Consider the following 14,579-nt stretch of genomic DNA (forward strand, 5'->3'; position numbering starts at 1 on the left):
GTGCCACACCCTCGCAGCTGTCCCCGGGAACGATCCCTTTCGGCTGCCCCTCTCCCGCCTCCACCACGTGGCTGCAAACCAGCGGTTACAGTTCTGTAAAGGAACGGTAAAGCAGTCCCAACACTAACATTCCCCTACCTCATTCAAAGCAGGTCATCATGAGCGACATCACCCTCATGAGGATCTCTGAGAGCGACAGACAGAGAATGCTCCGGGAAAGCCTCCAAAGACCAGGGCCGTATGCCGCCATGCTGTGCCAAGCAATGATTCCGGAGTACTTGCTAGTCTCGTGGCGCGGCAACGTGTCCTACTACGGAGGACCCAATAAGGCCGCTCTCCCCAAGAACCTAATGCAGCGGATTTCAAATTACCTGCAGGAGAGCTTCCTTGAGATGTCCCAGGAGGATTTCTGCTCCATCCCCGGACATATAGACCGCATCTTACTGTAGCTGCAGTAGCAGGGACTAAACAGTAGAGCGGCTTGGGCAGGACAATCATGCAAAACCGGACATTGCTAGATTTTTTTTCAATAGTTGCACTGCCCATGACTGAACCGTAAAGTTAATCAAACTAATCATGAGAAACCCATTTTTTAAATTGTTAATATTCATGTTCTGTTACAAATAAATGTTTAGATGTTTACAACACTTACTGGATGATCCTTCACCAGATTCTGTGTCCGGGGTAACGGCTGGGGAGGGTTGGTAGGGGATCTCTGTAAGGGTGATGAAGAGATCCTGGCTGTCGGGGAAATCAGCGTTGTGAGCGCTGTCGACTGCCTCGTCCTCCTCATCTCCTTCCTCATCTTCCCCGTCCGCTAACATGTCCGAGGATCCGGCCGTGGACACTATCCCATCCTCAGAGTCCACAGTCAGTGGTGGGGTAGTGGTGGCGGCCGCACTGAGGATGGAATGCAGTGCCTCGTAGAAACGGGATGTCTGGGGATGGGATCCGGAGCGTCCGTTTGCCTCTTTGGTCTTCTGGTAGCCTTGCCTCAGCTCCTTGATTTTCACGCGGCACTGCGTTACATCCCGGCTGTATCCTCTCTCTGCCATGTCTTTAGAGATCTTCTCATAGATCTTTGCATTCCGTCTTTTGGATCGCAGCTCGGAAAGCACGGACTCATCGCCCCACACAGCGATGAGATCCAAGACTTCCCGATCAGTCCATGCTGGGGCCCTCTTTCTATTCTGAGATTGCACTGCCATCAGTGCTGGAGAGCTCTGCATCGTTGCCAGTGCTGCTGAGCTCGCCACGATGTCCAGACAGGAAATGAGATTCAAACTGGCCAGACAGGAAAAGGAATTCAAATTCAAATTTTCCCGGGGCTTTTCCTGTGTGGCAGTTCAGAACATCCGAGCTCTTACTGCTGTCCAGAGCGTCAACAGAGTGGTGCACTGTGGGATAGCTCCTGGAGCTATTAGCGTCGATTTCCATCCACACCTAGCCTAATTCGACATGGCCATGTCGAATTTAGCGCTACTCCCCTCGTCGGGGAGGAGTACAGAAGTCGAATTAAAGAGACCTCTATGTCGAACTAAATACCTTCGCGGTGTGGACGGGTGCAGGGTTAATTCGATGTAACGGCGCTAACTTCGACATAAACGCCTAGTGTAGACCAGGCCTTTGAGTAAGTGCAGAGCCATAAATCATGGTACATTCACGTATGAAACTCAAATCTTCAGTTCTATGTTTTGAAATATTTTATTATACTGTCCAAACCTGACATGGCCAAATCACAGTGGGAGAGCCAAAGAGCAAGGTCTCCATTTTCATACTTAATGGGGTAGGCTTAAATCTCAGTGTGAGGCTGGTGAAGTCACCTCCTATCTCAGATAGTAATTTAATGCTTATTTTTTATAGTTCTTTTGATATTGCAGGTTTTATAATAATAATAGCATTTCTGCTATATAAACACTATTCTAAAAGAATTGTTCCTGTAGGTGGTAATTAAGCAATGAGCCTTGTTGTCCTGCAATGAAAAAGAAAGCATTGCAAAATCTTCAGAGAGTTTTAGTCCAATACATGCTGTGAAGTTAGCAACTTGCTACCCTGAGGCATAGTTACTGAAAGAGTTCTTCTGGTCCCAGAACCTGTGGGGGGTATGACTCAAACAGACGATTCCACAGAATTAGCAGAACCAGAGGAAGGAGAGTCCAAGCTTCCATTGGAAATGAGCCTAGAGTGAAATCTTCAGTCAAAATATAAACACAATGTTTTTTTTAAAAGTGCATCATCAGCAATTCAGCACTCAAATGGGGAGATGCTTCTTACCAAAAAATCCTAGTTACAGGCTTTTATTGTCCTGCTCAGTTCTAAGACTCTGATCCTGCAATGGCCTCTGTGCAGATGCAGGTCTCCGCCAATGGAAAGGCTCATTGCAGGATCAGTCATTAACAGAGAGTATAGACCAGGGGTCAGCAACGTTCGGCATGTGGCTCGCCAGGGTGCTTACCCTAGCAAGCCGCATGCCAAACGTTGCTGACCCCTGGTATAGACTCAATGGCCCTCTGCAAAGCAGAACTGTGAATATGGGGGATTTACACTGTTTTTTGTTTCACAGCATTATCTGTGCAAACAATGGGCTAAATCCTGAGGTGCAAGTTCAGTCCTCACCTGGGCAAAATCCTCTTGAGTAAGGACTGAGTAAACTCTGTCAGGACCTCAGGATATGGCTCACAAGGACAGCAGAGCAAACTGGGCATGAGTGATACTTTGGTTTGTAGAAAGTTGTCACATCCCCATATATAATCTCTAGAAAACCCTTTCATTTATTGTTTGCAATGAATGAACACATTTTCTGTAATGAGTCAATGAGACTATTACACCTTCCTGAGCCTTTGTGAAGTGTATGACACCCATGGAAGGGTTAATCTAAAGACACTAGAAGTTGCTAGATAGGTGTCCATCCTTCGCAATGGCTGATTAGTCCACTGACAGTTTCTTCTAAAGATGTAATGTGTCTACCTTGTGTCTCATTGCATGACTGTTTCGGCACTGTATATCTGCAAGGAAGTTCATGTGACCTGAGTTTTGGAAGAAACCAAAACTTTCCTTCCTCGTCTTGATTATTGTTTCAGATAAGCTCAGATGACTTTTGCTCTAAATGAAAAGCAGTTATTATAGTCCCTCCTGGGGATCTATTCTTACCCACATGAGAGGCTCTGAGGACAGCCATTGTTTAGCTAAGGAGGGAAATCCTGTGTTCCAGTACAACTTGATCATTGAAAGGGGAAATATTTGCTCTTGCAGCCTATTGCTCCTCCCTTTTTTGCAGTCAAGGCAAGATGAGTGAGTGGGGTGATGGACAGCTGAGCGGGACAGAACAAACAAAAGGAAGAACACAGTGGAACAGATTGTGGGAGGACTAGTGACAGCTTTTGTTCTCATCCTGCCAGCTTTCCAACCTGCCCTACTTTATGGAAGGAGGGGAGAGAAGAGAAGAAGATTGTGAAAGGGTCCATAGCACAAACCATCTGCTGTGCCTTAATCTGAGCCACTGTTCCAGTCCATGGAAACTGCCTGGCCTGCTGAGAGAGAAGAATTCTCTGCTTGGACAATGAGCCCCAGCACTTACTCCTGTGGGAAGTTTAAGTGAACTTGCCTGCTGTGGGCTGGCCAGTGTTTTCCTGTTCTTGAGCTGCCCAGTTGAATCCCATATGTGTTGTGGCTACTTTTATGAGTTCTCCAGGGGATGCCTCTGCACCATTGTCTAGTTAATCGATTAGTTAGCTCAGAGAACCAGCAGGGGGGAGACTGCCTGGAGACTGTGTCTTTGCTTCATACAGGACTCAAACATGCTGAAACTTCAGCACAAGACCTATTTTGGACTGAGGGTGTTTCTGTCTGGATTCCTACTGTTTCCCATTTACTGGCTGTATCTTCAGCAACAGCCATCTGAGTCTAAAGAAAAACAGAACTATTAACTGTGCAAGCAAATTCTAGTCAGACTAGTAAGGTCACATTCTGAGGCAACTGTGGGAATGGCCAGACAGGGGGGGTGGGAATTGTTGATTTGTAGATTTTTCTGTTTCCTGTATAGAGTATTTCCTTCCCCTCTTTTGTAACTGTCCCAAATGAACTTCTCCCCAGGGTGACTAAGAACAACTAAGAATAATTCTTCTTACTTTTTGTACCCTGACCTAACTAACCCTTAGAACAATGTGTACCATGCATACTGAACTTACTCCTGGAGACAAGGTGACACCCATTGCATACACACCCTCAGGAGAGCTGCGGGCACTATGCTTTTGAGACTGCTAATTGACTACACTACATCCAAGATCCAGTTGCTATTAAACAAATGACACCACCAGGCAGGTCAACACAGCCCAATTTACAAAGCCAGCTCTCGTAGACAAACTGTTACCACCTCACAGTGGGATAGGGGTCACATTACATTCTTCTCGTTTGCCCCCAGTCCCTGGGCAGATTAAGGGATAGGCAGTACAGTCCTGTGCCAGGACCACAGCTCCTGGAGTCACATAATGAGGAGAGAATCTCAGCTTTCACTTAAAAAAAAAAAAAGACAAAGGAAGTTGCTAATGTTTGTGGCTGTGAAGAAAACGTGACCTGGATGTAACAGATGCAGTAGTGTCTGCCTGACTCTGCAGGCAGCCTGAAAAACTAGCTTTGCCGCATGCATCTCAATGGGGTGTGAACTCCAAGACCCACAAGGTTGGGGTCTTTGCTAACACCATTCCAACAGAAGACTCTGGCATGAGAAGATTGCAATGGCCCATCCATCCACTCACGCAGATATACCCCAGCTGAGGATATATAAGTACTGAGGGCTCCCCTGCTGCCCTCCTATTTCTCTGAGGGGGGAGGGGAACTCTGCTGCCATCCCTGCTGATCTTGAGGAGAACCTCTGCTACCACTCAAAGGTGGCAGGTGATAAGGTACATGACTCTGCTCTTGTCTCTTTAAGGGGGGAGGTGGGTCCCCTGCACAGGTACACCCCAGGTGTATGTGGGGCCACAGAATGGGAGGGGTTATGGGAATGAAGCCACAGGGTGCCTCATGTCACCATGTGTGTGATGTTTCTCAGGGCTCCTAGGGCTTTGAGGCACTTTATTACCATCTGTCTCCAGCAAGTGGGAGTCTTGCCTGTACTTGCTGGGTGTTAGCTTCCTAACACCATGAGCCTGTCAGCCACTCAAACACTCTTCTCCAAGCTACAACAGCCTGTCTTTGTCTTGCAAGTTGACAACAGATGCGCTCCAACTGCCAAATCCCTTCCAAGTGTCCCCCTGTGATATCCAGCTTATGATCACTGGATACCCACAGAAATCTCAGATCCTCTGTTCCCAAATGAAGGGTACCCCTATTTTACCTTAGCTCCAGTGTTACACACAGCACTTGCGTTCAATTATAAAACAAAAGGAAATTTATTTAAGAAAGACTAGAGCAGGGATTGGCAACCTTTGGTACATGGCCCATCAGGGAAATCTGCTGACGAGCCGGGAGGGTTTGTTTACCTGCACTGTCTGCAGGTTCGGCCAATTGCAGCTCCCACTGGCTGCGGTTCGCCATTCCAGGCCAATGGGGGCTGTGAGAAGAGGCAGCCATCACATCCCTCAGCCCGCACCACTTTCCGCAGCCCCCATTGGCCTGGAATGGCGAATCGCAGCCAGTGGGAGCTGCGATCGGCTGAACCTGTGGATGCTGCAGTTAAACAAAACTGTCCCAGCCCGTCAGCAGATTTCCCTGATGGGCTGCATGCCAAAGGTTGCCAATCCCTGAACTAGAGATTCAAATAAAAACCAATCTGAGATATGAGAACAAATGGTTACATATAAAAGAACATCATGACACACTTTCTAGAGACTAAACTTAGCTAACAAGGCCTTCCCTGTCTCCTGCAAGCACTTACCCCAAATTCTTTCCCCAGTGTTTTCAACTAGTTTGGTTGAGACGCCTTGTCATAAGATAGATAGATAGGTATATTTCCATATATATATCTATCTTATAGAACTGGAAGGGACCCTGCAAGATCATCAAGTCCAGCCTCCTGCCTTCACTAGCAGGACCAAGTACTGATTTTGCCCCAGATCTCTAAGTGGCCCCCTCAAGGATTGAACTCACAACCCTGGGTTTAGCAGGCCAATGCTCAAACCACTGAACTATTCCTCCCCCCAGGGCACTGGTTTTTGAACTGTGGGGTGCCCCCAGGTGGGGGGGAGGGAAGAGGAGTGTGCATCCAGACGGGTGTCCACTCGGCCAGGGGAGAAATGAGGAGTCTCTGGGGGTGGGAGAAAGGGAGGCACTGGGAAGTCTTTCATTAGAGACCTTACATGATATTCTTCTGGTGAACTCAGGAGATCCTTGTATCCCTACATACCCTAGGACCCTCTGCCAGTTGGAATCAAAAGGTTCTTGGGTCACACTGTGTCTAGGGCCTTAGATTATATCTCAATATAATATCAATGTGGAAGAAAGACCAACTGCCAGCTAGAGCTATGTACTTTGGTTATGTACTGAATAATATTTTATTGTCTAGAAGCACATTAATAAGGAAAAAAACAAGGGCAGAAGGAAATCCTAGATCACTTTGTAGGGACCAGGATGTAGGCATTCTAACCTAGTAGTTAGAAACCAGAAAAGGGAAGCAAAGCGGTGAACAAGACATGCATGAGAGAGAACACAGCTGTGGGCACAAACACTGGGCAGCCAACAAGCTGCTACTGCTGCTGAGCTTAAATGCAGACCTGTTGGCTCTTTGTAGCCAACCAGGCGAGCTGGCCAATCAGGTGATTCTTCCACAGCCTGCTGGGCTAATTAACCAACTTGAGGGCTCAGCCAGCTAGACCCAAGCTCACCTGAGGAAATTGAAGCCCAGAGTTCCTGACAAAGTAGTGACATTCACGTTCTATTTGAGTCTGATTGCACCTAATATTTGCTCTGTTATAAGTGTTCAGAATTAAATGGAGATGAGATGACTAGAGCCTCCTCTCACAAAGATTGACTCAAATTCTGGCCTCTGAAGCTAGAAATCTGTTAAAGTAAGATCTGACACCTTGACCACAGGTATTAAAGAGTTCATGAGCTTATGAATGCATTCACCCAGAGTATGCTTAGGTTCCTCAGAACAGATAGGTCTGATTAGGAGGAGATACTGAAGCAGTTTCCTTGTTTAACTGATCTTTTGGAATGTACAGACAGATACCTTTGCATTTTCCTTTAGTTCACCGTGCTTTCAATTGGCTTACTGGATTTCGACAGCTCCTTAGTGTTGATATATACAGAATTTGCAATCTCCATCTTTGAGAGTGACCCTTACCCCTAAATTTGCTGATTAACTCTTTCAATCTTCCGTGTCCTTGAGTGATATCACCCTGAACAAGTGAACTCCATCAAGAACTGAAGAAGAACCTAAGAGGAACTTTTGGGGGAAAGACTTCCTGTGATGAATTCAGAACAGGACCTCTGAAGCTCACGCACTTCCTGCACAGGCTTCATAGTTCTTGTTTCTTTATGGCTACAGAAGAGGAGAACTGGTGCAAGATTTGTCCCATCATGTAGGTAAAGCTTATTAAAACTGTAGAGAGGGTAGTAGAGTGGAAGAAAAGATAGTGATGAGTGGACATCAAAGGCTTCTTGATGTTTGGGTTAGATAAATAAATGTTTGGCTGCTTTACTGAAATGTACCCAAATCATACACCTCTCTTGAATGTACAAAAACTATACTGGAAATCTCACACATGTAGACCCAGATCCTCCTTTGGAAGTTAGAAGTCTACATAACATACCTTTTGTTATGTTATAGGCCATAGCCTTTTTTCAATAAGACTTCTGTTTGAGCTAGAAATACCTGTAGAAAATCCTTTGTGTCAATATCTGTACTTCCATTCTCAGTCACAACCAGAAACTGCAGGAATAGACACAATTTTGAATGAAAGGAAGGAAAAGGATAACTGAGGTTTTGCTAAACCTCCCCAAAGGCTTGTTTGGAGTTTTAGGTGGAAGTTTTCATCCCTTCTATTTTAGCCTAATGATTCACCATTGCTAGGGAAACAAAATTCTTTAGCTGAATCTTCATCCTGTTCCAAGTGAAGGCAGAGATAAATCTCCTATTGACTTTGGTGGGAAGAGGATTGGTCCTTTCAGGATTCACATGTAACTTGCTGCTTATGAAGAATATGGTAGTAAAATGTATTGTTTTGTTGTGCTTTAGTCAGAGCTTTGGAAGCACAGGCTGTTAGAGGTTGATCTTCTAGGACAGCCCCCGGCTCAGGTGAACTTCCATGACTGAGATCTTAGACTCTGGTTAATCTCAAAATATTTCACTAAACCTACTTCCATGTTAAGCCTGTTTAATTCCCAAAACCAATCTTGCCATTGATCTCAGCACCATTCTAAACTGTCCTCAAAGAGCAGTCTGAGGGGATCACTTACTTTTGCCAAATTAAAAATGAATTGCCTGAGATGTGTTAACAAGCTCATGAATCTCAGGAAGAGATTCCAGAGCTTCATTTTTTGTCTGTGGGGTCTTTACATTTGTACAGTTTTCTCCACCTTCCTTGCATCTGGTCAAACACCTCTGTCAGCGAGTATGTGTCCTACATAACTAGAATCCCATTTAGCCCAATTGTTGTTGTTTTATTTGTACTGTGATAGCACTTAGGAGCTCCAGCCATGAACCAGGACCTCATTGTGTTAGGTTCTGTACAAACAGAGATCAAAAAGATAGTACCTGCCTCCCAGAGCTTACAATCTAAATATAAGAGAAAAGACAACAGGTGGATCCAGAAAGACTGATTGGGAAGTATAAGGAAACAATGAGATAACATTGGTCAGCATGATAGGCAGTGGTCTCAGCAATCCACTAGCCTAACCATTATCAAGGTTTGTGTAAGTATCAAGGCAAAGGAGAGTTCTAAGGAGAATTTTAAAGGAGAACAGTAAAGTGGCTTTTGTTGTTTGGCATTTTTTCCTGTTCAATTTAAGGTCCTTTTCTCTGAACATTAAGCACTCTCTATAGGGCTGATCATTTTTGTCTGAGTTCCCTAGAACATCAGAAATTACTTCTACCCCATTCAGATCAGAAATACGATGACATGGTACATCTCAGATACTATGGTGATCCCAAAAAGGAGGCACTTAAACACTGTGATGATATGGGGAATCTGTCAATGTACAGCATATGAATTCTGGTTGATGTTAGGAAGTTATTATTATATTGTGGAATGCCTCTAAGCAGTAGAATCCACCATTTGTTGATGGGGACTGTAGTCCATTCTTACCAGACCAGGGACAATGGAGGAGAGTTGTTAACCTGGATGACTGTGCTCTGATCAAGTGATGGATATGCTAAGGAGATTGAGCTGAGAAACCAGTTCAACCAAGTTTCTTTGAAAGGGCCTATATATATAACCATGTGAAGCATGTAGGAATGTACTCACAGTGACAAAGAAGAATGCTCTTTTCAGAATTCCAGTTCCTTTTTCACTATCTTAGATTTTCTTGTCTCACATCCTCTGTATAATCTCTCAGTTTCCACTTCACCACCACCACCTTTAATACTCTACAGGGCATTTATGACCTTTAGTAATTACATATATCTGAATTTTTTCCCGAAGGCAAATGGAAAACAAACATGGCAGTTCAGCAACTGTCATTCTGTATGAAAGAATTCCATATAAAGTGTGAATAGTACTGGACAGCTCTTGGATGCAGTTAGGGATGGACTTAATTTATGTTGGAGAACATTTACATCTTAGTGAAACACATACAGTGTTTATGTACACAGTAGCACAGAATATTCTTATATACATCTATATTCATAAAATCAAAAGTATTTCTAATGTACCTGTCCCCACAGCATACAAACATTATTGGGACTGAAATTCAGTGGTGTCTCAACCTGTTCTCCAGTTGTTTGAACACAACTTTGCAGATGTAATCACCTGCAAATGCATTTTTAGTTCACTTAATGCCTGAACAGGTAGGCATCATAATTTGCATATGTAAATTATACTTAAATAGAATCATCCCAGTGCTCAACTAGATTCTATTATCTGTGTACAGAGGCATTTGTGCACAAAAAGTGCACGCACACACATGTAGAAGTACAAAGTTTCATGCATGTGTGTGGAGATTATTGCCCGCTTCTCAGTGGAGCTAGATTTCTTTCTGTAAAGAAGACATTAATGTTTTCTTTCTCCACTCAGAAGTTATTCTAGCTCTCCTTCATCTAGCAATGTATATGATTATTTCTGCATTTAAATGTAATACATTTAAGGGAGATTCAAGAGGAGCAAATATGCATTAATAAATATTCATGATAAGACTGAGGGGGGACATAACCGTTTTCAAGTACATAAAAGGTTGCTACAAGAAGGAGGGAGAAAAATTGTTGTCTTTAACCTCTGAGGATAGGCAATGAGCTTAAATTGCAGCAAGAGCAGTTTAGGTTGGACATTAGGAAAAACTTCCTAACTGTCAGGGTGGTTAAGCACTGGAATAAATTGCCTAGGGAGGCTGTGGAATCTCCATCATTGGAGATTTTAAAGAGCAGGTTAGACAAACATCTGTCAGGGATGGTCTAGATAATACTTAGTCCTGCCTTGAGTGCAGGGGGCTGGACTAGATGACCTCTCAAGGTCCCTTCCAGTCCTACAATTCTGTGATTATGAATCAAAGTAGAAAAGCACACTGGAGCTGTGTGATGGATAGAGGAAAACTCAAGAGTCCACATATAGGAAGAAAGATACAAGGTTTACTTTGAAGTTGTGGTTCTCCCAAATTGTACCCAAGTGCATTATCATTGTCAGAAGTGAATTATACTGCACATAAGCAAATGAAAAAACGTGATTGTGAAGGATATGATGACAAATCTGTGCCCTTCACATATTCATCAATAGGTTCTGTGTTCATCTGTTATATATTTAAGCATTTTTAATAGGTGCTCTGGAGATGTTAGGTAGGTAAGAATCTAATGATGGATTCTACCTCTCAACAGTGATATATTAAAAGGACAGGAGAGGCTGAGAGACTGAAAAGATCCAGCATCCAGTCAATATAAAGAAAAGTTTTGAGACTATGTTCTAAGAATTATAGATATAGCAACTTCTTCTTTATCTTATGGAGGAGGAGACTGTGCTTTGAATGCAGAGAGCTTACATCTTGTTAATGCTGTGTATTGTTATCTTGGGACCAGATCCTTGGCTGATATAATTGGCCTGGTTGCAGTAAACAGAATTATGCCCATTTACATCAACTGAGGAACTGGCCCATCTGATGCATACCATATATATAGGGCTCTGAATGTGCAATCAGTTGCATGATTTCCAGGTTCAAATTCCATAAGAGCTGTTATACTATTGGAAACAGATTATTTTTTAATATTACAGTCTCACTTTGTGGCAACTTATGGCATTTGGGTTTACATAACCACACTTAGTCATATACAGCATCAACCAAATATAAACTCAAGGGGTGAAATTCTGGCCCTAATAAATTCAATGGCAACATCCCAGTCACTTCAGTGAGTTCAAAATCCCACCCTAGATCTTTTGGTTCACAACATGCCCTCATGCTTGTCACGCTAAAGAAGCATCTCCTTTAGCTCAAATAGTGGAGAGAACTCCTGTGTCTATAATTCCTACAACAGTCTCAGCACTTTACCTCATAGTCTCTGGTTCTTGCCACATTTCTCCTCTCAGCTTCTCCTATCCTTTTAGCATATGGTTGTTGATATGTGGAATCCCTCAGCAGATGATTATGTAGTGTAACACTTACCTGCTAGCCCATGTCCAGCACTGCTAATAAAAAAATGGCTAAATATATAACAGATGAACAGGGCACCTATTGATGAATGTACGAAGGACAGAGAACTGTCATCATATCTTTCACAGCCACATTTTTTTCACATGCTCATGTTCTGACACAATGGTAATCCACTTGGGTACAATTTGGAAGACTCACAGGTTCAAAGTGGGCCTTGTATCACTCTTCTGCCATTTGGATACTTTTCAGGTACTTTTCTACTAAATTTCACTATCACCATCCTGTGTTTGTGGGAAACATGTTCACTCTCATTAATCATATTAAATTCTTGCATACATGCCCCTTCCCACAATGTATAGATATAAACGTAGAGACAAACATATGTATAATATGATACAGTGTACCAAAATTACAAGTGTATTATAATATAGGAATGTAATATTTAGAGTACCTGATTTACACATACAAAAGCAATTTGTGCTCACAAATCTTAGTTTTTGTGCAAATTTAGAGGTTGCTTTTGAAAATTTGACCCCATATGTGCATTTTCTGTGACTTGTTTCAACATAGTCTACAGGTGACTTACTACCATGTGAATTTCAGTATATTTATATGCTGCAATTTTTTTTTTATAGATCATCTTCACTTAGCGAGATTCTGAGCCTATTACCAAGCCTGCAGTTTCTTATAGAAGTTCATGAGACTTTTCCAGTGATGTCAAAGGCTTTTCCAAAATTCCAAGTGTATTGTTAGCAAACAGTTTCTGTGCTATACCACGGAAGTGCTGTATTTTACTTCACATATACTGCTCCCTCTCTGTGACTGACCCATTAGTCTGGGGTAGTAAAATATCCAACATTATCCATCAGTAAGGATCCATTGGAGAGTAGGAAGAGGGTAAGGCGATCATCAGGGTAAACTGAAGAGAGTTGAAAAGCAATCAGGAATGTCAGAAAGAAAAGGATATTTCAGAGATGTCCTAGAAAGCCATGTGAGATCACTTCATTATCCCAGGTAACTTGACAAACTAAGTGCCGTCTTCAAATACACCTAGTTTGGAGGGATTACAATACATAATTCCCTGATGTAAAAGTATATACAAAAGCTGACCACACTCCATGCTGGTGATTGAAAGGCTAAAATCTGTGATCCCTATGTAAGCCCTTTTGACATTTTTCTTTTTTGCCTTCTACTTCTCTGTTTTATTTCCTTACTTTGTATTTTGAACTTGTTTCCATCTTTACTGTACTACTTGTGAATTCACTAATAATAATACAACAGACACAAAGTTTGACTCACCGGGAACTTGACCACTACAAAAGGGGAACTTCCAATAACTTTAGCTTCTTATAACTCACTCACTGGGATATCTGCTAGCAGAGACGGGCCTCCAGTGGCCACTGGCATTTTAACCATTATGCTGCCTAGAACTGCTCTGAGCAGTGCTGGATAATACTGTAATAGAAACCTTTGTAAGTTTTCACCCAAGAGTAGGGCTTCTACTGCTGCTACCCCTAGTGCAGCTGTACCAGTACCAATGCAGGAGTGGGAGGAAGACCCAGCAATATGTTCTTTCTGTGTATTTGTGTCTGGATGGAGATGGTAAGGAATGGCTATTATTATGTAATGTTGGACTTGATCACACTGCAGCCTTCAGAATGCTCATTCTAATATAAATGGATCCAAACAAAGGTGGTTATTGTTTATTTGTATAGTGCCAACAGTGTGTTAGGCACTTAATTTCCCATCTTGGCCCTGCTCTCTTTGCTACGATACTTCAGGCAGTAATTCTCATACATCAAGTTGATCCCACTCTGTGATTGGCGTACGAGGTCAACTGTCATCAGCCCTGTCATGCTCAAAGGCTGCAGTGCTCTGGTAATTAAGGCTGTTAGTTAGATGGGAGGGCTTCTTTTCCTGCTATTTGATGTAGAGTAGGTACAGATGACAGATTTATAGTTTTAATTCAAATACGGTATTTGTCTTTGACAACTTAATTGTGTTTGCAGAGAAGTTCTGGACCCTTTCTCTTGCCAAGTCATTACAGAAAGGCCTCACATCTTGGATCTACCAGGAAGCTTTATGGATTAAAGGAATAGCCGAGGGGATTCTGCATTAGTGCTGATGGAGGCAATAAATGTCTGCTTTGTCCCGCTTATGTTTGTGGTAAGCATGTTCACGCTGGCTTCAGTTACCAAGTTTTCATATTTTAACACCAAGCCAGGTACAGATTCTCCCCACTCCCTCTTTGTTTACAATCTCCATTTAAATTGTGAAGATTTTCCTTTTTGGAGATGTCTTATGCAAATCAGTTAATTGGACTTCTAAAAAGAAAGGCACAATGATGGCCGGAATTTGCAAAACATTAACACCAGGCATGGACTTCATTAACAAGAAAGCAAAGACTAAAAATATAACTGTAATAAAACCAACCCTAACCCAACATTCCAAATCACTTCAAAATGCAAAGTTTTGAAATATAAAAGCATTTCAACAATGCCAATTATTACAGGGTCCTCACCCTAATGGAAGAGGCAGTCCCATCTGTCAGTGATAGACATTTTCTCCAGACCTCATAGACTCATAGACTTTAAGGTCAGAAGGGACCATTATGATCATCTGGTCTGACCCCCTGCATGCTGCAGGCTGCAATACCCTTCCCTGGACTCTGCCGTTGAAGTCCCCAATCCTGTGTTTTAGTGACTTCAATCGGCTGAGACCCTCCTGCTAGTGATCCCTGCCCCATGCTGCGGAGGAAGGCGAAAAACCTCCAGAGGCTCAGCCAATCTACCCTGGAGGAAAATTCCTTCCCGACCCCAAATATGGCGATCAGTAATACCCCGAGCATA

Source organism: Trachemys scripta, chromosome 6 (genome assembly GCF_013100865.1).
Source record: "Trachemys scripta elegans isolate TJP31775 chromosome 6, CAS_Tse_1.0, whole genome shotgun sequence".
In the NCBI taxonomy this organism is placed as follows: Eukaryota; Metazoa; Chordata; order Testudines; family Emydidae; genus Trachemys; species Trachemys scripta.